Source organism: Misgurnus anguillicaudatus, chromosome 7 (genome assembly GCF_027580225.2).
Source record: "Misgurnus anguillicaudatus chromosome 7, ASM2758022v2, whole genome shotgun sequence".
Classification (NCBI taxonomy): Eukaryota; Metazoa; Chordata; class Actinopteri; order Cypriniformes; family Cobitidae; genus Misgurnus; species Misgurnus anguillicaudatus.
Genome location: NC_073343.2, coordinates 7,340,641 through 7,365,328, shown reverse-complemented (window position 1 = coordinate 7,365,328; position 24,688 = coordinate 7,340,641). Strand labels below are relative to the sequence as shown.

General features: G+C 37.0%; 2 long non-coding RNA genes across 4 annotated transcripts; one reads left to right on the top strand and one right to left on the bottom strand.

Annotated features, from left to right (window-relative positions):
- Positions 1–72: 72 nt before the first annotated feature.
- LOC141365242 (uncharacterized) lies at positions 73–24,531 on the bottom strand. 3 transcript variants are annotated; one of them, XR_012370434.1, is made up of 5 exons: positions 24,313–24,531; positions 2,199–2,282; positions 2,041–2,112; positions 1,802–1,884; positions 745–986 (listed from the first exon to the last, which is right to left on the bottom strand). It is a non-coding gene; the product is annotated as an uncharacterized lncRNA (long non-coding RNA). The 3 variants fall into 3 exon arrangements; XR_012370435.1 differs by lacking the exons at positions 745–986; positions 24,313–24,531 and adding an exon at positions 73–706 and having other exon boundaries at positions 2,199–3,157; XR_012370433.1 differs by lacking the exon at positions 24,313–24,531 and having other exon boundaries at positions 751–986; positions 2,199–3,157.
- Positions 20,918–22,405, top strand: LOC129417608 (uncharacterized). Its single transcript, XR_008635810.2, has 2 exons — positions 20,918–21,123; positions 22,128–22,405. It is a non-coding gene; the product is annotated as an uncharacterized lncRNA (long non-coding RNA).
- Positions 24,532–24,688: the final 157 nt, after the last annotated feature.

Here is a 24,688-nt window from a genome sequence, read left to right as displayed (position 1 = left end):
ATTTCTTAAATGTATATATATGTATGTATGTATGTGTGTGTGTTTAAATATAATATTTACACACATCAGAAACCCATATATTATGCAAAAAAAATACTTTTATTTTGTATGAGGTTAAACTAGATTAATCTATGCCCAGCCCTAGTAAACACTAACGTTAACTGTAATTATTTACATGCCATACGTCACCTGACAAGTAAAACAGTGTAAATAAAGCAATAAAAAACAAATGCAATACTGTACCTACAAAAACATTTGTCTTCAAGAAAATAACATTTTTAATATATAAAATGAAGCATGATGAAATGCAACTTTATTATAAACCAAGATTATGCACTCTACATAGTTATGTAATATTAAAAACACTTTGACAAACAAAAATAGTTTTTCAAGTGTATACACCTATGTATGTCAGCTATAATGTGATATCTGTATATATAAACAATTGTTTTTTTTATGACATTTGACTATGTTGCAGGGAGACACCTATAGCTCTTTACTGGATTTATCCATGTGAAAACCTGAAGAGATCTGTCGTCCTCCTCAGAGCAGCTGGCACGAAGCATCACAGGGAAGAGCTAAAGCTGCAGGCAAGTCAAAGGAAAAAGGGACAGGAAGAGCCAAAGGGACGGGACATGCAGCAAGAGGAAGACCAGCAAGTAGACGGGGAATGTCTACATGGGGAAGACGGGCAGCTTCACCTGTTCTGGATATATATTAAATAAAACTATAACAAAACATTTACGACAACTAATATTAGCATGTGCTATTTATTACTATCATTTTAATTTGATCTAAAATAGGTGTAATGACATTGAGTGGGCAAAGAAGTAAAAAATAAAAACAACAGTCAGACTTTCTATTATTCAGTTTATAATTCTGGTTTTACATAATATGTCAAGCCAAAACAACATGACAGAGGGGACAAAGTCCTCATCAAAAGTGCTGTCATCACTGTTGAATCATCTGGGTCTTTGCAATCAATCCTGCAAATGTAATAGTAGGGCCAAGCTCAAATCGTGGCAGTGGCAGCCAGTAGTGGCACTTCTGGTCACAGCTTGAGCTGCCAGTGACTTTCTGAGGCAGTTGACAGCATTTTGAGATGCCTTAGGAACAAGATGCCACCACTCCGGGAACTTTGAGGCATACGCGGCCATTCGTGTAATTCACGTAGATTGTGGGTGCTGTCATTATTGTGTGTGCTGGCTGACAGTCGCGCGTAGGAACACCGGCATCTCGAGATGCCACGGTTACCCTTGAGATGCCACCACTACCAAGACAGAGCCAATTATGAGTTAGCCTGAGCTATGAATCAATAGAAATAATATAACTCTTGCTTCTCATTTTGTTTACCTTATTATTTTAGCGGGTAGACTGAGTAACGTGGCTAAAATATTTCTAATTTATTTAAACAATATTTGAAAACCAGGAAGCTCTTAATTCTTACAAACACTATCATGTCTAAGGCCACAACCTGCATCAGCATTTACAGTGACCAGTCTACCCGCAAAAATAGTAAGATAGGATAAACAAAATTCAAGAATTCTATTATTTCTATTCATTCATAGCTCAGGCAAACTCTCAGACAAACAACTATCAGCCAGCATGCGCACATTCATGACAGCACCCACAAGCGTAGTGTCCAGAGAGGTGGCACCTAGTTCCCGAGGCATCTCGAAATGCCCGCACCCACACACAACTGACAGCCAGCGTGCAAACATCATGACACCACACAAAAACCACATAATTTTACAGGCACAAGCAACAAAAGGGTTTTGTAAGATTGCAATACAACACTTACACAGTTCTGAAGATCACTGGCATCTCCATTCACAGTAATGGTGGACTCATCATGGAAGCTCATCTTAGGAAAAACTCACAACACTCCACAGAAAAAAAATTATTGGTTTATAATAGCAGGATGAATAACACTAGCTGGGGTTGGTTATGCAACACTGTAATCTGTTGCTTGTGATGCTCACTTTTATGATAAAATAATTTTAAAACACATCTTTACATAGTAAAACATCTAAGATTCACCTGTCGTGTAAGAGCTGCATCACTTTCTGCCATAGAAACGTATTTATTCCAGGCTCCTGAAAACACTGATCTCTGTAAAGCATATTTTAGCAATTTATTCAATGTAATTCTATGCAACCTTTATATTACTTATTTAAATCATTTTTGGTAATGCCTACCTGTCTGATAGTGAGTCAGTGGATGAAGCCATGCTAGATAGGGTTTGCAGGTCTTTGAAGCAGTTGATGTTGATGGTCCACACACTTAAAAAAAAAGATTTTGATATTTGAAATATAATTAGATGTTCACTTAAAGCAACAGTATAACAACACACGTACAATTTACAATGATTTTTCATATCATATGTACTGACAGTACAATTCTTATTGTTCTGATGTAAATGATGATAGCTAATCTGTAGCTGCTATAAAGTAAAGTAAAGACAATTTTGATAAGACACCATTGAATCTTGCTTCATGTTATATTGCAATACAATACAGCAAATATTTGTGACGTTATACTATAAAATACCACTTGATCAACAAAAATATTTGCACTCGTGTACATTTAAATAAAGACTAATCTTGTTGATCGACATGGCATAGGTTTTCTGTAAGTATACGAATCAAAACAACTCATCTGTCGAGTAAAACACAAGCAAGATCTCTGTCTAGTTAAAAGTTTGTCGAAGCTCTCCATCAATAATCTGCATGATGCGATGAATTAAGCATGTTACATTCTTAATATCGTAGTATATTCGTTCCTACTTAAATTATAATTGATATTATTTTGCTTTAAGTTACTGCTTGAAATAAGCTAATGGTTTGCTAGACACTACTTCCCCATTTGACCCCCGTCAAGTGAGCCGTCATCTGCATATGCATGGTCAAGCCAGCCGGCGCCTAAATTGTGATGCACGTCATTTTGTAACATTACGGTACGGATACTTGCAGCGGCCAGAAAACTGTCATAGACCTACGCGATTCGACTTCGCGCGCGCGCCGAAAGATTTGACGAACGCATGACGTCAAAGTACCGCGAGAGCGGCTCGAGAAATATTACGGAGGCTAATTTCGACTTGCTCTCGCGGTGTTTGACGTCATCCGCCTGTCATTTTTTTGCTATTTAATCGGTTCATTTACCCAATAACAAGACGTATTAACAACGTATTTTATATTACACATTACAAAAAAATTGTCTAATCACAGTATGAGACATTTCACTTTCAATTGTTGACAAAAAATATAGTTTTTTTTAAATGTTTCCAAATGTTTTGTAACATTACTTTCTTGCTCTGCCTACAGGGTTTAGTTTATCTATTAACAGGATCTTCTTCATGATGACCCAAACTCTGTTCATGTCACTTTTCAAACTGTTTCACTGGACATTTATAAAGAAAATATAGGCAAAGTATGTCAACTATACATCAACCATACATCAACATGCAGCATTTTTGCCCTGCTATTATTCAAAATTCTTAACGTGTAACAATAACAGCTACTTGCTGTGTATCGCTATGAAAATCCTGCGGACATAGGCACCTAGATTTGATGCCAGGAGTAGGGACTCTCCAGGCCTACACATACAAGAATTTTACATACATACACACAGGGCCGCTGCTGGTCAAATGGTTGCCCTAAGCAGACTTTTACTGTTGTGCCCCTTTTTGTTAAAAAACAACAACAAAATCGCATGCAACTTTATTAGAATGCTATTGATATCATTTATACTTGTATTTTGTCAGCTGATCAAACTACATTTATACAAATATGCCGTTAGATATATATTATAGTCTATATTTCTGCATCTTTACCTGTGTAGCTAATGGACTTTACCTTAATCTAATGTGACAACGCTAATCTTACATGTCCGCTATTTTTTGGGATTACTAAATGTCTTTCATGCAATTACCATTAAAGTCAGCTTTAAGAAAACAGCATATGTCTCTTACAGTTTTTCTCATTTGCTAAAACACTAAAACCCATTGGCTGAACAAAGTTCTCAGTTGCATGAACTGATTTATCTAATTGTACAGTCTGTTGTCAATACCTTAAACCATTTCACATCATGAACCACATTTTGCAGATCTCACTTAGACTTTTTAGCAACACTTCACACCCATATTCATTCTCAAAACACATTCTGCACTCTAATACACATATTATGCATACTGCTAAACACAAGCACACATGTCATTGATTACTGTAAACACAACCACTCGAAATGGATTGAACCAGTTTCAAATAATGTGACACAACCAATATAAGCCAGTTCACTGTTGTATACTGTAGTAAGTATCATGGATGTCCTGCAAAAGTTTGTTCAAAATCCACATTTCATCTCTCAAAAGTACATTTTTACATCATCAAATTTGCTAGTCTGTATGTATGTCATTGTTCATGAACAAGACATTCAAAATGTTTACCCATGTTGTCAATATAACTAGTGTACACAATTATATGTGTCAATATTTTTGGATGTAGATGAATTTACATTTTCACATTATTTCTGTACATTTTCACATTACAGTTCTTCTGAAATGCTGAAACACATTTTTTGAAACCATCACTCATTTTCTCAAAACCTTAAACACAAATCCCAATTTCAAACAAAATTTACAGAACCCTTGACTCTTCCAGCAAAATCAAACAATTCCTTCAAAACCATTTCACTTGTACTCAAAATCAAACTTAGCTTTCAAATCATACACACATAAATCTATAAAACACTACAAAGCAGCCATTAGACACTACCTTAAAAAATGGAAAACACAACATCCAGGAGATCTGCTTACAGAAAAATACATGTTTATTGTACATTGTAACAACACACTTACAGTTTTTACCAATTGCTTACACACGTTTTCAAAACTAAGTCTCCTTTTTTCAAAACTCTACACACAATTCTCAAAACTGCACACACAAAATGCAAAATAGCTCACATCTCCTTCAAAATGCAACACTGCATTCAAAATGCCACAAACACACGTCAGAATCAAGCATTTGCATCAAATGGCAAACACTTCCTTCATAATTATTCATTTTTGGATATACCATCTAAACACTGCTGTTCAAAATCTAAAGCTCTTTGGTCTTTCATGGGCTTATATCTACATTTCAATACAATGTTCTACAGTGAAATGAATCTGCTGAGAGGGGTAACAAGTACACCGGAAACACCAATGCAATGTAGAAACAGAAAATATTTATGAGGCCAAATATTACTGTTGCATACATTAGCATACAACAAAACTATAAACATGTACAGTAAACCAAAATAAATTGTGTGTGGTGTCCCGGTCCAGGAATTGGCAGGGGAGGTGGGGTGCAGATTGCCAAAACAGGTATGGGACACTAAACTAGGTAACACTGAACAATAAAATAACAGAACACTGGATAATCTAGACTAAACTGACAAAGTACTCACACAGATGAAGCAAGGCACGACACAACACATGGTACAACAATGAACAGGCACAGAGTAACAAACACAAAGACCTTAAATAGGGGAGAACTAATGAATACAACAGGTGACATGGATTAAACAATGAGGGTGACAAGGGAGTGAGGTAAAAGTGATAAGACACCGGGAACACGTGGTCTAGTAAAACCCATACTAAGAACACGTGATCCCACACAAAACATTGGCCTGTCATGATCCTGCCCCAAGACTAGATTAACCAAAGGATAAGATGGCAGAACCATGACACTTAGGCGCTCGAGTCTTACCCCAAAATATGACTCCTGTCTGCCCTCGTGGTCCCTAAGGACTGCACTACATGATGTCATCAAAGTGTGGACTCTGAGGAACTCTGGAGTGTGCCATTTGGGACATTTATACATTTTAAAGGATTCACCCATTCCACAGAATTCACACCGATGTCACTTCCTCTTAAAAAACTGACTTCTAGAATATTCCTAGATTTTCAGAGGGGGGAAATGTGTTGGGTAACAGGACTGAGTGAAATCCTGGGGATATTTTATCTAAAATAATATGACTTTTCCAATGGTAAAAAATATTTAAAGCAAATATGGGATATGGACCCACATAAAAAAATAAAGATATCTGAAGAATTGTATGCTTTATATTTAAAGGTAAAGTACAGAGATAAAAACAGGGACGGATATAAAATGCTGTTTTTCAGTGTTCCAAGTAGTTTTTATTAATGTTTTAAATGACAGCTTAAATGTGGTGTTAGATTAACATACAGGAAACTTTGATTAATAATAAAATGTATTTTAGAGTTAGTTTTGCATTATAATGTCATTGGGACAGAAATGGCACCGATTCTGTGCAATGTCCCTTATCTCAAAGGGTTTTGTGAGATTCTGGCTAACTTGTAGAACCTTTAACTGTATTATCAACCAAAGGAAGACACAGTTGTAAAAATTACAAAAGTTGGAATTTATTAACAAAAGATAAACAAGAAACTAAAAACACTACTAAATACTAAAATACTAAAAGATAGTAAGGATTGAAACTCAAGTGCAAAAATTCAATTTATGACAGATTTATCTGTTAAACAGGTTGGAATCCCAAGCATCAGGCTTGATTTCGGATGGCACTGGGACTGGTGCGTTTAAGCATCAGTGTTTTTCTTCACAAAGAAATTCTTGTGACTGGCCAGCCTGTGTAGGACCATTCATCTTGTGCCATCCATGGATGTCTTAGGATTCAGTCAAATGTGTCATGGAAACGATAAACCGCTAAATGATGGCAGAGTTCACAGCATTCTGGTTTCGAAAGACATGAAACAGATTAGGCAACTTAGTGAGCACACAGAGGCAGTCCCCTATGTTTTGCTGTAATACATCATCTAGATTTTACTCATCGTCTGTCAATTTAAGAAAGATGCATTTGGCTAAAATCTAAGAAACTAAGATACAATATAAAGCCTTTGTACACGAAATTATATTTATTAAATAAAATAGTGCTTTTCACATACCGTCAGATACAGCGAGATTTCCATCAGTATGGGTCTCGTTGTAGTTAACCATGAAGTTTAAAACACTTCTCAATGCCATGAGAGGGGTCAGCTGCCTAGCCGGTCTGCTGTCAGTCTCTGGATCTGTTTAGCAAAACAGTTCATGCATTTCATTTACAGTCATCAGATCAAAAACATTGAAGTGAAAGGCATTCGGTCCACCGAATTCCAAGGCTGCATTATGACAATAGGATTTATTTCTGGGAAACTCAAAAAGGCTAATTACCCATCAGTTGCGGTTCACAGGAACTAACAGGAACCAAACGCCCTCCACCAAAGCCACAAAGCTTACTTCATGGTCTTGATGTTAACCATTATATTTTCTTGGTAAGAAAATAAACGGTACACCCTGTGCTCCCAACAATATTTGGCGGCTAACACCAACTGACGAAATAAGTTTCTAATCATTCTCTCGCTGATCCGATCGTTTTTCGAAGAATTTGTCCAGCCTCATCCAGGGATGTGGCAACATTTCATAAACGACGATGTATCCATCTGGAAATTCAAACCACTCGTGCATACGTATCACGCGAGAGCACAGGGGAGGGTGTCATTGCAGTTCCAACATCATAGCGATTTCTTGTGGCACGGGTGGGCGTAAGTCAGGCTAGGGATAAAAAAAGTTACGTTGTTATTACGCTGTCATAATTAAACACCAAAGCAACTAAATATATATTCTGCCCACTTACCGATCTTCGGCTGTTATATTTATCTTTTGATACACATTTGACCGCAACCTGCAAAAGTTAATTTAGTTATATTTAACATTACGGTCTGTAATTTATCTCAACATTGGACATTGGTTTACAAGAGGACAAATTGTTTAATAAATAGATATTAATGTTACCTGTTCACCATCAGATAAACGAATCGCAGCAAAAATCCTTCCTGTTCTCCCTGATCCAAGCAACCAGTTTGGCAACACTTCATATCGAGAAGTGAAAGACCCTAAAAAACATGCAAAAGGAATCTGTTAACATAGGAGATGCTTACATTTTTTTCTTTTGTCTTTTTTGACTGAAAAGATAAACAAAGAATATGGAAACGGTAGATGTATAAAACAAGACAGAATAATATATATATATATATAGCTGGTGGACCCACAATTAGGAGTTGGTCTTGATCCAAATGGTTCAACTTGTGTGTCATTAGCAGGGTCAACAGGATAAGGTGCTGCTACTGAGAAATCTTCATCATCTCCATCTTCATCAGATTCTCCTCGACTGCTAAAATCTTTTTTTAAAGGAAATGCAAAATAATATTTAATGTTTCATAGACATAAACGACTATAAATACACTCTTTATATCTGAAGATTGAACAAATTCTTAAACATTTACCAGTGAATGTAAATATGGCGTTGATTACTAGACCAAATTTATCAACAATAATGACACTATATGATGTTTGTGTTTCAATGTTTAATTAATCACAATGTAATCAAACATGACTTAATACAGAATATTAATGTTATTATTACTAAATTATTTCTAAATGTGTCTGATATGTTTTCTTGGTAATGAATTCTGGAAAAAAACTACTTCTGAACAGATCATAATTAAGTGGATTTGATGTGAAAGTATTGGATGAACATATAATATGTGGCGAGATCATTCGAATAATATCATTGATGGAGGTGGCGTTTAGGCTCTTTTGCATCTTAGCACCTCAAATATTACCGGTTAATTATAATTAAAGAAAAAAACTGTAATGAATAATTCATCATAAAACTTTTTAACCCTTGTTGAGAACTACCATATATAAAATATCCTTTATAAAAACTACGTCCTACGCTGATACTTTCTGGTGAATAAAAACAAATGGAGTAAACCAGGACATAATAACAGTATACTCACTAGCAAACAGAGAATCTTCCTCATCACTCAAGCCCAGGCCAGATGGACCTGGCTGAGGATCAGCATGATCATTCGGAGCACCTGGCTCCTGGTCGAACGGACCATGTTCAAGATCAGCTGCTTCTTGGGACTCGGGTGTCTCCAAGGTACTTGGACCAGACTGGCAATAGTCTGGTCCTTCATAGCCCGCTGGCTCGAGTCCGAAGGGACTATCCTGCCGAATAGCGTAACGGGCCCTCTGCAGGCCAGAAAGGCATGACTGACTATCAAACTGATCCGGTTGGGCATCTCGTTCCCGGTCGAATGGACCATTTTTGGGATCAGCCGCTTCTTGGAACTCGGTTGTTTCCAAGGTACTTGAACCAGACAGGCAATAGTCTGGTTCTTCATAGCCCGCTGGCTCGAGTCCGAAGGGACTATCCTGCCGAATAGCGTAACGGGCCCTCTGCAGGCCAGAAAGGCATGACTGACTATCAAACTGATCCGGTTGGGCATCTCGTTCCCGGTCGAATGGACCATTTTTGGGATCAGCCGCTTCTTGGAACTCTGTTGTTTCCAAGGTACTTGAACCAGACAGGCAATAGTCTGGTTCTTCATAGCCCGCCGGCTCGAGTCCGAAGGGACTATCCTGCCGATTGTCGTAACGGGCCCTCTGCAGGCTAGATGGGCCTGGCTGACTATCAAACTGATCCGGTTGGGCATCTCGTTCCCGGTCGAATGGACCATTGTTGGGATCAGCCGCTTCCTGGAGGTTGGTTTCCTCCAAGGTATTTAATAAACCAGGGTGGCAACAGCCTGGTTTATGGCAGCCCGTTGGCTTGAGTAGATCGGCATGATCACTCCGGGCCTATGGCTTCAGGCCGGATGGGCCTGGCCGAGGATTAGTTGGATCAGATGGATCCAAGTCATCCTCATTTTGGCAAACACAGAAGGCTTTCTTCATAGCTCGCCATGTATTTTGGAAGAAAGTGCGAATAGCCGCCTTCTTCCCCTTTTTTTGTGATTTTGTTTTTTGTTCTAAATGATAGAAAAGACAAAAAAAAACAGATCATCATATAACAGTTTTCAGATACCAGTGAAAAGTTCTTTCCAGAAAATTAGGCAAGTTTTTCATCAACAACATCTGCGTTAAACATTATAAACATGATGATCATCTGCCAAATCGACTATTTCAGCATGTCCTCTACATTACTACAGAGAGTTGGTTTTATTACAAGTTATTTTGCTTTGCATGAGCAAAACGTTTTAATTCTGTATTTTTTTACTTGCATATATTTCTACATATTTTATTACTGTTGGGTGACATTATATCACTCCTGAGGTTTGCTTTTTTTCAACAAACACTGGAATGACATTACTGCCATACAAGAAATGATAGGCTAAATAAAAGCAAATTTAAGAGACCACTACAAATTCCCCAAAGCTAAGTTAATATATTTATTTTTGTTGCATTATATTTGAGGCTCATACCCATTGTGTGTGTTGTGTTGTGTTCTGAATCCTCAGAAGACACAATAGACTCTTGATCAGCTGCAGATGAAGAGACAGACAACCTCCATTGAGTGTCTCGTTCTCCGCTACCAGCCATGAGTCCATGAGCTGTGTGGACACAAAGACATACACGTGATAAACTTCTCTAGCACATTTTACTCTATAGTAACAGTTTATGTGGTATTTTGAAAAAATATGTTTTGAAATGTACTTCAGCTGATATAAATAAGTTGGTAAAATTTGATTTCCACAACCACTTTAAAGTAAAAATTCTGTCAAAAATGGTCCAGTTCCAGTGAACTGAATGGGTCTCTACGGGCATCTGCTGGTCAAAATTATTTATTTCCTAAACTGTAACTCTTTTATGTTTTTTCTAACCAGCAGATGGTCGAATTCAGCACATAACATTTAGATCAATATCTAGAAATAATTTAAATCAAATTTAGATAATAATTTATGTGAATTTTTCATTAAAAAAATCATATTTTACAGGGAAGCTAATGGTGTATTTGAGGAATGTAGTGGTAAACAGGTACAAAGTACGTCATATCGCCCAAATCACAGCATTAATGTATATATGGGAAGTAAACAAAAAATAAATATTATTTTTATCATTTAAAATTTATATATTTTTGTATTCATTTTTTTTATTTTCTGGGGTCATTTTGACTCCCGCTGACCTCTTATGTAAACAGGAAAATCTGGGGTGAAAACTATAGTACATACATAAATTATCCTACACAGAAAAAGTTTACACAGAAATAAAAATCTCAATGTACTCTCTGATATTAATTATGTTTAAAGTGTAAATATAATGGTGTGACTGACCTTCTGGGCTCAACTCCTCATCCTCCTCCTCTACCGTCTCAGGACGGGCAGACCTCATGTGACTGGCTGCAGGTGCAGAGATGTTCAACCTCCGTTGAACACCATATGCACCGCTGCCAGTCACCAGCCCATGAGCTGAGGTAGACAGGATGGTGTTTTGTCTACCAACTGGAAAGACAGGGTTATACATACATACATACATACATACATACATACATACATACACATATAAATGGGGTGTAACAGAACATGTATCTGTCTCAAATGATCACAATATGGACACCACAGTTCAGTGCATGCCGTCAGATGACCGATTGGCCTATGACGTTTTTATCCATTTTATCATCCGAGAGGATTAAAAAAATTAAATAAACATTTAAATAAAGTCACATATAAGCCCATATAGTTAATTTAAATGTTATTCTATTAAATCATCATCAACTAAATCACCCAATACAGGCTGTACAAAAGTGAATGTTATACTGTGTGTACACAAAAATCTCATAATTTACTCCCCCTGATATTAATTATATTTGAGGTGTCAATAATGGTGTGACTGACCTTCTGGGCTGCACTCCTCCTCCTCCTCCTCCTCCTCTATAGCCCCAGGAAGAGTAAATCTCGTGTAACTGGCTGCAGGTGCAGCGATGTTCGACCTCCGTTGAACACCACGTGCACTGCTGCCAGTCATGAGCCCATGAGCCGATGTAGACACGGTGTTCTGTCTAACAACTGGAAAGACAGGAAATCAAGAACAACAACAAAAATGAAATCAAACATATTTTACTCTATAGTGTGTATATGTGAGCCTGGAAAGGCCCATATTTGGCCAAGATACAACTATTTGAAAATCTGTAATCTGAGGGAGTCAAAAAATGTCTTATATATATATATATATATATTTTTTTTTTTTTTTTTTTTTTATAATGGTGTAACAGTACATGTATTTGTCTTAACTGGTCACACTATGGACAACACAGTTCAGTGCATGCAGTCAGATGACCGACTGGCCTATGACGTTTTTTATCCAGGAGGATTAAAAAATTAAATACGCATTCAAACAAAGTCGCGTGTAAGCCCATATAGTTGATTAAAATGTTATTCTATTAAATCATCACCAACTAAATCAACTAATACAGGCTGTACAAACGTGAATGTAACACTCTGTGTACACGAACATCTCCCCCCCGATATTAATTATATTTGATGTTTCAATAATGGGTGACTGACCTTCTGGGCTCCACTTCTCATCCTCCCACACGCGCCTGGCTGCAGGTGCAGAGATGTTCAACCTCCGTTGAACACCACGTGCACTGCTGCCAGTCACGTGCTCACCAGTTGAATCAGACAAGATGGTACTCTGTCTTACAACTGGAAAGATTAGACATAAATAACACATTATAAACAGTTAGTGAGGTATCTTGACATTATGATCTATTTGAACCCTTTGAGCCTTGAGCTTTTTCTTGTAGCGAGATGCGTGTCATGGCCTTGTCTCGGGATACGTATCGTTAAAAATACTCAACTCTAGCGAGTGTGTGTCCATTCGCTTTGATTGTAGCAGCTTAATTTCCAGTCACATATGTTTGACCGGCTAGGACACACTGCAAAAAATGACTTGCTTACTTACTATTTGTGTCTCGTTTTCAGTACAAATATTTAAAACTTTCTAAATTAAGAAGCATTTTCTTGATTAGCAAAATTACTCAAGAAAACAAATCTAGTTTTTAGACAAAATAATACAATTATTATATTTAAGTGAATTTGTGCCTATAACAAGCAAAACAATCTACTAATGGGGAAACAAAAAAATCTTGAAATAAAAAAAATCTTAAACACTCACTAAAAAAATTATGAAAATTCTCTAAACAGATTTTTTGCTTGTTTTATGCACAAATTCACTTTAAAAAAAAAAACTAGACTTATTTTCTTAAATAATTTTGCTAATCAAAAAAATGCTTAATTTAGGAAGTTTTATTTATTTGTAATTTTGCTCTACAAGAAAATGCATCTTGACATTTATACTGAAAACAAGACAAAAGTACTAGGAAAGAAAGTAATAGCAGTGCAAATAACAAACCATGAACAGCCTTTTAATAGTAATTTAGTTTTCTTAATGCAGATTCATCCATTATTGTGTAATTAGAGATACAACGCGTGATGGTAGGGGAAACCGGGGCACAAAAATATGGAAGTTAGATTAATCGTTTTTTTACACAATCAGCGCATACATATCTGCTTCAAATAAACACTTAAATTTGTTTGTGGGACCTACAGTTATAGACCCTTTTACAGCTCACATGATCAAATAACCTGTGCGCATGTAGGCAACAGAAGTGGTGTTGTTCCTTATTGGTTCTAACGTGTTAGCAACTCAAAAAGCTTATTAAAACAGTTTCCCAGCATCAAAATGTCTGAAAATCTAGTCTGTGAGTGGCATGTTTTTATGTAACCAGTGCCAATGTGTTGTATTTAATAAAAAGTGTAATTTATAAGAATCTTGCAGAATATTATAATATTTTTTCTGCAAAGTACAACATGATATTTACACGGTGTTGACAGTGCAGATACGTCACGTGCCCTTCCAAATTACATTTTATATAGTCTATATAGATTGTTATCCATAAGAAATAAAGGTTGTTAATTTAAACAAATTATTTCACAATATTTGTGAGAATTAGTAATTATTTTAAATATTTTTTTTTTATTATTTCAAAGCAAAAAAAAAATTTTTAAGTAAGCTCCGACAGAAAGACTTTACAAATGATTAAATCAAACACACTTATTTTATGCATTTCAATAGATCTAAATGTTGCCTACAGTATGCTTTAAGGAGGGGCAGGTTTTTTTTTACTTCGATCTCGTCTTTCGTTTAAAGGTTGCATATCTAATAGACTCACTTAAATTAGGCCTACTACTTAAAAAAAAAAGATTTACAAAAACAGATTAATATAAAGGAAAGGCACAATGTTCACACGACCATAGCTCAGACAAATTCTGTGCTTTATTAAATTAAACACTCAAAATATAATGCATTTCCATTTTAAATATTTAAATATTATGATCATACAATCCCTTATGAACGAGCGTCACGATGATATATATAGCTCTTGATTCATGTTATGCATTCGGTTACCTGAAACACCAGAGTCAAAAAGGACACACAAAATCATTGTGTCACAATTAAATGAACATAGCAGCAGCACGCGTAAGTTACGCTCAGAACTGTAATGATCGATCGGTGACTATCAGCGCAACATGCCTCAATCCAACAGACCTAAGTTTTACTGTGTACGAGCAACTAAACGGAGTGGCATGAGCCACTGGACACCGGAAGTGCCACTCGACGAGCCACTGGTATAAGCCAATGGAAACCAGAAGTGCCACTAAACATAGTGGCACGTGCCAGTGGCTTCTGTGCGTAAGATGCTATGCCACTTTGTGTTAAAACTGCTACTGGATCTGCTAACGTCTTCTATCCACTCCACTATAGTACACGAAACTGGTAGCTGTATTAAAAAAGTTGATAAAGTCAACTTCTTAAAATAACTTTCTCTGTCTGTGTTGCTTCACTGCTGATTCTTGCCACACCTCCGTTGCCTAAATGCGCGCGCATACACTGCCACATCATCATTGTGTACAAAAAGTAAAAGGGTCTACACTGTAAAAAATCCAATTAATGAAATGTTGGATGGGCAAAAATATATAAGTTAAACCAATTTTCTTGTTTGAGCTTAGTTGAGAAGACATATTATTTTAAGTCTAGATAAATCTGTGTTTAAAACATTAACTTAAATGAATGGTTATTTTCAAATCCAGTCAACATTCAGAATGGCTAGTGTTGACTCAACTAATTAAGACAAATCTGGTCAATATGTGGACTTATGACAGCTATGTTTCCTGACAACAAAATGCTCATAATATTACTGTTATTTGGTCACAAAATGTAATCGTAAGAGTTGTTCAGGCGTGAATGTATGTGCTTTAAGTTTAAATATGCGGTCGGTTAATAAAGATAGTGTCTATTTAAAAATGTGCTCGGACACTTTCGGACGGAGAAGAGCTCCAGATGAGCTCCAGAAAATCACCGTCGCTCAAGCACTCACACCCCGCCCAGTGCAGCCTCGCCTCCGCTAGCCCATCAGAAATCGACTGCTGGCTCTGATATCTCTGTGGCGTTTAGGCGTGATTTGATTCATTTTAATTTCTCATACTTAACAATGAAAGGTTTTAAATCATATTTTAGGATTGCACTTAATTGATATCGCTGTTGAGTGATGTTTCATATCTTTTACATTTGTTATAACCGGGCTGCCTGCGAATTTGAACTTCAGAGCTGAAGGAGCGGGTGGAGAAATAGTCCCAATATCATAACAATCTTAAATAAAACTTCTAAATATACCCGTGTGTGTGCGCGCGTGCGTGCGACCCGCTCGCGCGAGTGTGTGTGTATGTATGTGCGGGTGTTTTAAATTTAAAATGTCTTAACTCGGAAGGATCTGGATCACAGGTCATTTTATCTGAGATCAATCCGCACGTTTAAGCCAGAATCACTTGATTCACACAACGACACAAGTCATCAGCTGTTTCCTCAAGTTCACGTCAGGTAAGTGTTTTTAAAAAAAAATAATTTTAGACTGTCAGGATCCCGAATGTTATTAAGTGTATTTTGTCTTGTTTCTGGTGCCGGGATCCTGACACCCCCGTATACGTGTTCTGTGTCTGTGTGGAGAGTCATGTGGTCTGTGTTTATGTTTTGTGTACCGCATGCTCTCCTGTCTTTAGTCTTGACCCTGCCCCCTCGTTTCCTTGTTAATTATTCATGATTGGTTTATTCCCTTCACCTGTTTGTCATTGTTCCCTAGTTTAGTTTTCCCTATTTAAGCCATTGTGTCTTTTGTCTTGTGCCGGTTCATTGTGTATCCAATGATACCATGTCGTGTGCGCGCTTTGTCTTGTCGTGTTTATTTTGTAGTCATTGTTTGCCCCCTCGAGGGTATTTATTATTTAATAAACGTCTTTCAGTTATGAGCTGTCTGCGCTTGGGTTCTATCCACCACCACACCCTGACATAGACTATATTAATTAGCAAAGACGCAAATACTTGACGTTTTGTAAAGATATAAGTTATATAAAGGTGTGTTATGTTATGTGTTAAAGTGGAGGTATTTTAGTTAAGATAGCCTGGATATAGGGTTGGTTTAGCGGACAGGGTTTAGAACTCGGTCTTAACTATAATTGGGACATTTTTACAAACAAACCTTATAAAATAAAATACTGGCGTGCATTTTTAGACAAAACAATAGCACTCATATGTTAAGACAGCCGTTCCCAAACTTTTTTTCCTGCGCACCCCCTTCTATGTCCCGACCGGGTTGGCGCACCCCCAAACCCCACTTCAAAAAAAAATAAAGACTCGCCATATAGACTCATGTTTAATCATGTGCAAATAACCAGGGGCCGGTTGCAACAGCCGGACGTAAAGAAGTTGGGTGTAAGTCCTACGTCGGGCTTAGCTACGTCTGACATTGTGAAAAATATTTACGCCTGTTGCACCATCTGAAACTACGACTAGACGCAGCTACGCTCAGCGTAGATGATGCGCGCCCCCGTGTATGCGTTTAATATTTAGACGCCATTCGAGTTTACTATGGTAAGAAATGTACACTTACTGCCGCCAGCTAATAGATGACATATGAGAGCTTTCCTCATGTTTACCAGTGCGCTCTCCCTCAAGATGTGTGTGTCACGTGCAGACCCATCAAACACATTCAAAAAAGCCTTTACAGTTCGCACAAAAGGTGTATAATAGTTTGCAGATTCATTATAACAGCTCAAGTTTCAAACAAAATTAAATGAAAGCTTTTAATAAGTTCTCTACAGTCTCTTTGTAAGTATTTATGTATTTTATTATAAAAATTAATTGCCGGTCTCTCTACCATGCATGAAAGCACATTGCTCGCGTATCCTGTGCATTAGGCGCACCCATGTCTCTCGTCCCATTTGATTATTTCTATTTTTGCCATAGAAAAAAGTCTCTCTCTCTTGGTCCCTTCTCCTCCTTCGTGACTAACAACTTTATCATAAGACGTCCCACTTGACAGTTTCCCTGATTTCAGCCAGTTAAGCATATTTATAATATGGAATGAATGAAACGAGTTGACGCGCATATAGCGGCTGCAGTGCATAACAGAAGAGCAGTGCGTAGAAAAAGACAGCAGCTGGCTTCTACGTTTCTATCAAAAACTAATAAAGTATAGTTTTTATTTAAAATTAAAGGGATTACAAAGGAAATGTTTACTGTTCATATTTTTATTCATTTATTGTATGGAAAAATCTCACTTAAAGAACCAGACCGCCATTAGATTTTTCCACTCGCGCACCCCCCGGTGGCAGCTCGCGTACCCCTGGGGGTGCGCGTACCACACTTTGGGAATCCTTGTGTTAAGAGATGTCAGTATTTTAGTCAGTGATAAGCCCTGTCCAAGAAAACCCCCCAAAAGTGTTTAATTCAATTACGTGTGATGTCTGAGGGAAATTTGGCAATTTTAGGGAATAAAGTCTTTCACCGTCAAGCTTTATTATATTAAACATGTATTTATGTATGTGTGTGTGTATTTATATTCCTCTGTTTATTAAACCAGAGCGGTGAAGATGTGGAGAGGCAGACCAGAGGGATACATGGCGAAAGACGTTCTCCTAAATGGCCCTGCAGATGTTCTGACGGACTTTGGAGTGCTTTTTAGACTGTTTTATGCCTTCTATTTAGAAAGACTTAATTTTGTATGTTCAGTCTGTATGATAAGTGAATAAAGCTTTTGTTTTTATGTGACTGAAGTTCATTATTTTGTTAAAGAAGCCCTTCCACATAAAACCGTTTTTACTTGTATTTTTTGATATGTGTTAGGTCCATGTGTGTTTGTGTTGTGTCGTGAATGTGAAAATTAACTTCCGCCTCCTCTGTCAGCTCTAGCCACTGAAAAGAAATAAGCGGAGACATCAGGTCAGTTTGAAAACCTTATCAGTGTGACGTGGAACTGATCGAGGTCATTAATATTCATGAGCTCTTCAACTTGAGCCCGCACCCACATATTACGTGTAGTTGAGTTAGTTTTCATAACAAGTTACAGCAAGGATGGCTAAACGTCAACCGTACCGTAATCGGGCCATTGTTTTTTGTCGAGAGACATCATTCCTATTAAACGAGGGAATCATAACAGTTGCTACATATTTGGATGTTCAGAAGAACACTGGATTTGAAGAGAGACTGCGATTAAAAAGCGGATCCGGACAGAATGGCGCAGCTTATGTGAGTAAAGCACTTTAGTACTATGTGTCACTGTAGTGGCCGGTGTTTTCTCTTCCGAGGGACGCGAATTCATGCTGCACACACGTTGAAAGGGTTTATGATAAAAGACACGCACGCGTGTGTGCAAGTAAAACACTTTAGTACTTTGTTTCACTATGAGTTGCGGCCGGGACTTCTCTTCAAAGGGATGCGATTCACATGAATTCATGATGCACACGCATCGAATGAGATAAAAGACACATGTGTGTGTTTGTGCGTTCGTTACACGTGCGTCGAAAGGGTTTGTGTAAAAGACGTTTGTGTGTGTGTGTTTGCGTGCATGCGCTGCTTGTAAAGTGTTTTTGTGCTTGGGTTTACGATAAAAGACACGCGTGTGTGTCAAAAGGGTTTATGATAAAATATGCGTGTGTAAGAAAGACACTGTGTCTTAAGACACTTACATAACATTAAACTGATTACACATGAGATTAAAGTGAAAGTTAGTTTGAACAAAAACTGTTATCCAATAATAGCAGTGGGCGTTTACTTCCAAGTCGTCAATGCAGCCCGCCCATTAAAACGGATCATTTCTCTAACCAGCCTCAAAACCAGGTTACAAAATAGCCTATTACTTATTGCTTTTGATGTTTTTGGATGTAAAAATCATGCAAACATCATGAGTAGGCCTCAGACAACAGTCTAAAACAATAAAAACGCCAGAGGAAGGGCGCCTTTAACAACACCAGTATAAATTTCATAAATAATTTTAAAAAGTTTATTAAAAATGTCCAAATAATAAATATTAATTGAAGTAACACATAAAACAATGAGTAAATACTTAAATTTTAATTGACAGAGTCTTTGCTGTAAGTTTTTAAAGATTCAACTAATTAAAACATTTTAGTTGAATAAACTTTAAAGCTAGTTGAGCAAACATACTTGTTTATATTTGAGTCAAATTTGTGCCAACTAAAAAACATCAATCCAGGTAACACTTTGGAGTCAGAAATTGAGTGAACGTAAAATTTCTGTGGAACTAGTTACTAAAAAATAATTCATTGAGCCAACAATTTATTTTTTACAGTGTATGGCACTAAAGCAGCTGAGGGTTGCTGGATGGTGTAGGTTATGTTATTCACGCGCACACTTTCTTTCGCAAACAGGATTTAATTTACTTAATGTCCACTCACCATTTGAATGCTGAGGGTATTCATTTATTTTAATTTACCCCGTTGGTAACCATTGGTAACCGCATGGCCTCGTGCAACGGACAAAAACTGTGTGCACCTTCCTCCAGCAACACCGGTCACCTGAAGGAAGGTTCCTACGTATAGGCTATTCACTCATTATAAAAGAGTGACCCCTAGTGGACACATTTACAAAGAAAAATTGCTATTGGCAGCAATAGTGTTTTTTGAAACACGTTTCAAAATGGTGTTATGATTAAGGGAAGACGGTGATTAAAGTAATATAAGGTTAGATTTGGTGACTTACACACCAAACTCACAAATCGGAAAAAAAACATAAGAATTGTACTTCCATGCACACTCTTTGTTCAATGTCTTAATATATAAATATTGTAAATCAATGCATTTCTTGACTATTAAGAAAATTACAGCTCTTTGCCTCGAACTTTCTAAAGGGCTAGAATATCACACAGCTCACCGACAATCAATTTCAAAAACCCAAAATAACTTTTATAAATATTTAACACTATAACGTTACATAATATAACACTACATATCCAATACAGCACGTGTTAAAATCAAGCTGGTATAGCATTCATTCTCTGTGCTAATAATCATTTAACGGTGCAAAGGAAAGCTGGTGTTTTGTTTTCCGACGCTGTCTGGCAGCTTTTCCAGTCAGAGTTACGTGACAGTGGCCGTTTCTCAATGTGTAGGCTGCGTCTTATTTCAGAATATAACAATTATAAAGTTGACTATTACTCTTATTTAATCGTAAAATGCTTATGACTTGCGAGTGTAACAATACTCAGTTAACTTAAATAAACCAGGCTTGATGACGTATGCGGCCTGCATATGCGACCTCCGGAGGCTGCAGCCTTCAGATTGAAAAAAGGCCCGTAAGGCTCAAAAGGTTAACGAGTTCAGTATTTACCTGCTGGTGGGCTCCATTCATCTTCCGGAATAGCACCGGGAAGAGAAAAGCTCATTCGGCCAGCTGCACTTGCAGAGATGTTCAACCTGCGTGCACCGGTGACCTTCACTAGCTTATCTCTTGAAGTAGACATGTCTACCTCCGTCAATTTTAAGGACTGTCAGGTGTTAATTGACTGGTCGCTTTAAAAAAGACGTTAGTTTGATCGTTTGGAACAAACGTGTATACTGACTGTAAAGTCCGTAAAGTGCTGCCAATGATTTCGTTCGCTTTCGCTCAGAGAATCAATGATCTGAACAGAATCTGTCAGAGCGCGGCTTTATATGCGTTCTGTTTGTGAAGTCAAACATTCCATGCACCATGGCAACGAGGTAATTGAATGATGTAATAAACGATGATGTAATAAACGAAGAACTCACAGGCGGATGACGTCAGATTTAAACCTATCATTCATGCAGAAGTCTACCTTTTGATCAATCGCGTTTCTCTCCTGTGGCTTTTTGACCAGTCACCGCAGCCGCTTTCATCTTTTCCATTGGTAAGTTTTGTTTATTTGAAAATATTCTGTGTATATTTTTGGAAAATAAACATGCCAATCTAGCATGTATTGCACTCAGGGGCGTCATACACCATTTTTTAAGAGGGCACAGTGTGCACAGCTACCCTCTACTGTTATTTATTAACATATCTATATAATCCATCAAAAACCTTTTAATACGCCATATTCTTATAGACAATACATGACAATACAAGATGAGAAGCGTTTATGGATTAATTTATTTGCTATTTTATAGTATAAATTATTTTGAATTTACCAATATCATCTACAATAAAAAATTATTCTTATTTCGGTAAACACTAAAGCTGGGACTAGATTAATCTCATACAAAATAAAAGTATTTTTTTGCACAACATATGAGTTTGTGCTGTGTTTAATTATTATGTATATATAAATACACACACATTCATGTATGTATTTAAGAAACATTTACATGTGTATATAATTTTTTATATTTGTATATATTCTAAATTATATATAAATAAAAAAACAATATTTAAATAAAACATTTCTTAAATGTATATATATGTATGTATGTATGTAAGTGTGTGTTTACATAATATTTGCACACATCAGAAACCCATATATTATGCAAAAAAAATACTTTTATTTTGTATGAGGTTAAACTAGATTAATCTATGCCCAGCCCTAGTAAACACTAACGTTAACTGTAATTATTTACATGCCATAAGTCACCTGACAAGTAAAACAGTGTAAATAAAGCAATAAAAAACAAATGCAATACTGTACCTACAAAAACATTTGTCTTCAATAAAATAAATTTTTATATATAAAATGAAGCATGATGAATTGCAACTTTATTATAAACCAAGATTATGCACTCTACATAGTTATGTAATATTAAAAACACTTTGACAAACAAAAATAGTTTTTCAAGTGTATACACCTATGTATGTCAGCTATAATGTGATATCTGTATATATAAACAATTGTTTTTTTTATGACATTTGACTATGTTGCAGGGAGACACCTATAGCTCTTTACTGGATTTATCCATGTGAAAACCTGAAGAGATCTGTCGTCCTCCTCAGAGCAGCTGGCACGAAGCATCACAGGGAAGAGCTAAAGCTGCAGACACAAGTAAAAGGAAAAAGGGACAGGAAGAGCCAAAGGGACGGGACATGCAGCAAGAGGAAGACCAGCAAGTAGACGGGGAATGTCTACATGGGGAAGACGGGCAGCTTCACCTGTTCTGGATATATATTAAATAAAACTATAACAAAACATTTACGACAACTAATATTAGCATGTGCTATTTATTACTATCATTTTAATTTGATCTAAAATAGGTGTAATGACAATGAGTGGGCCTAGAAGTAAAAAATAAAAACAACAGTCAGACTTTCTATTATTCAGTTTATAATTCTGGTTTTACATAATATGTCAAGCCAAAACAACATGACAGAGGGGACAAAGTCCTCATCAAAAGTGCTGTCATCACTGTTGAATCATCTGGGTCTTTGCAATCAATCCTGCAAATGTAATAGTAGGGCCAAGCTCAAATCGTGGCAGTGGCAGCCAGTAGTGGCACTTCTGGTCACAGCTTGAGCTGCCAGTGACTTTCTGAGGCAGTTGACAGCATTTTGAGATGCCTTAGGAACAAGATGCCACCACTCCGGGAACTTTGAGGCATACGCGGCCATTCGTGTAATTCACGTAGATTGTGGGTGCTGTCATTATTGTGTGTGCTGGCTGACAGTCGCGTGTAGGAACACCGGCATTTCGAGATGCCACGGTTACCCTTGAGATGCCACCACGACTACAAGGGCAGAGCCAATTATGAGTTAGCCTGAGCTACGAACCAATAGAAACAATACAACCCCTGCTTCTCATTTTGTTTACCTTATTATTTTAGCGGGTAGACTGAGTAACGTGGCTAAAATATTTCTAATTTATTTAAACAATATTTGAAAACCAGGAAGCTCTTAATTCTTACAAACACTATCATGTCTAAGGCCACAACCTGCATCAGCATTTACAGTGACCAGTCTACCCGCAAAAATAGTAAGATAGGATAAACAAAATTCAAGAATTCTATTATTTCTATTCATTCATAGCTCAGGCAAACTCTCAGACAAACAACTATCAGCCAGCATGCGCACATTCATGACAGCACCCACAAGCGTAGTGTCCAGAGAGGTGGTACCTAGTTCCCGAGGCATCTCGAAATGCCCGCACCTACTTACAACTGACAGCCAGCGTGCAAACATTATGACACCACCCAAAAACCACATAATTTTACAGGCACAAGCAACAAAAGGGTTTTGTAAGATTGCAATACAACACTTACACAGTTCTGAAGATCACTGGCATCTCCATTCACAGTAATGGTGGACTCATCATGGAATCTCATCTTGGGAAAAACTACACAACACTCCACAGAAAAAAATTAATTTGTTTATAATAGCAGGATGAATAACACTAGCTGGGGTTGGTTATGCAACACTGTAATCTGTTGCTTGTGATGCTCACTTTTATGATAAAATAATTTTAAAACACATCTTTACATAGTAAAACATGATCTAAGATTCACCTGTTGTGTAAGAGCTGCATCACTTTCTGCCATAGAAACGTATTTATTCCAGGCTCCTGAAAACACTGATCTCTGTAAAGCATATTTTAGCAATTTATTCAATGTAATTCTATGCAACCTTTATATTACTTATTTAAATCATTTTTGGTAATGCCTACCTGTCTGATAGTGAGACAGTGGATGAAGCCATGCTAGATAGGGTTTCCAGGTCTTTGTAAGTAGTTGATGTTGATGGTCCACACAAAAAAAAAAAGATTTTGATATTTGAAATATAATTAGATGTTCACTTAAAGCTACAGTATAACACACGTACAATTTACAATGATTTTTCATATCATATGTACTGACAGTACAATTCTTATTGTTCTGATGTAAATGATGATAGCTTATCTGTAGCTGCTATAAAGTAAAGTAAAGACAATTTTGATATGACACCATTGAATGTTGCTTCATGTTATATTGCAATACAATACAGCAAATATTTGTGCGGTTAGACTATAAAATACCACTTGATCAACAAAAACATTTGCACTCGTGTACATTTAAATAAAGACAAATCTTGTTGATCGACATGGCATAGGTTTTCTGTAAGAATACGAATCAAAACAACTCACCTGTCGAGTAAAACACAGGCAAGATCTGCATCTCTGTCTAGTTAAAAGTTTGTCGAAGCTCTCCATCAATAATCTGCATGATGCGAATTTAGCATGTCACATTCTTAATATCGTAGTATATTCGTTCCTACTTAAATTATAATTGATATTATTTTGCTTTAAGTTACTGCTTCAAATAAGCTAATGGTTTGCTAGACACTACTTTCCCATTTGTCCAAGACACTATTGATCGGCAGCTTGCGGTCAACAGCGCACACCAGTGTCAAAAGGTTTGTTCGACTTTCATGCGGCGCCGCAGGAACCGACAGCCGGATGACGTCAAAGTACCGCGAGAATGAGTCAAGAAATCATATTTCGTCTCGCTCTCGCGATACTT